The sequence below is a fragment of the Crocuta crocuta genome, unplaced genomic scaffold (genome assembly GCF_008692635.1).
Source record: "Crocuta crocuta isolate KB4526 unplaced genomic scaffold, BGI_CrCroc_1.0 scaffold480, whole genome shotgun sequence".
Lineage (NCBI taxonomy): Eukaryota > Metazoa > Chordata > Mammalia > Carnivora > Hyaenidae > Crocuta > Crocuta crocuta.
The window spans coordinates 355,310-356,042 of record NW_027532418.1 but is presented as its reverse complement, the minus strand read 5'-3'; the positions used below and the strand labels follow the sequence as shown (position 1 = coordinate 356,042).

Genomic DNA, 733 nt, shown 5'->3' with positions numbered 1-733 from the left:
GTATTTTCCTTAAGGTGCAATACTAAAAGGCCATTTCTTATATGGAAATTTTTATTGTTATTGAAGCATTACAAACAAATGAATATTCCAACATAAGTAATTGCTCTAGTTCTATAGTAAGTTCATCTTTTTGGGCTTCTCTTATACCTGGGAAATTCAGATTTTCCTCCTTTCAAAAAGTTGTCTCTGGAATATATATTTTGAAATCCATGTATTATCTGTGCCGTGAGGTGGGACCATCAACTACAAACTCCAGTGTACATCCTGCTGGCCAATTTTTCCTTCCTGGATATCTGATTTATCACCTCCACTGTCCCTAATATGTTAGCCAACTTTCTCTCTGAGACCAACACCATTTCTGTCTCTGGCTGCTTCCTCCAGTTCTACTTCTCTCTGGGCTCCACTGAGACCATTTTCTTGTCTGCCATGGCCTTTGACAGGTACCTTACTGTCTTCAGGCCTTGCATTCCCCCCTGTCATGACAGTTCAGCACTGCATCAGAATAGGAGCTGGGTGCTGGGTGTGTGGCTTCCTATATTTCCTTTTGCCTATTTACCTGATCTCTCAGCTCCTGTTTTGTTGTTCCAGCAAGATTGATCACTTCCTTTGTGACCCAGATATCCTGATAAATCTGTCCTATAGGACAGCATATATGCTGGCTCCTGCCACTCAGATCATCTGTGCCATCTTTAACTCAGTCCTCATTTTCTCCATCTTCCTTTTTTTTTTTTTT

General features: G+C 40.8%; 1 pseudogene; it reads left to right on the top strand.

The window, feature by feature from the left end:
• Nucleotides 1-219: 219 nt before the first annotated feature.
• LOC144243873 (olfactory receptor 11G2-like) lies at nt 220-706 on the top strand (annotated as a pseudogene).
• The last annotated feature ends 27 nt before the right edge of the window (nt 707-733 follow it).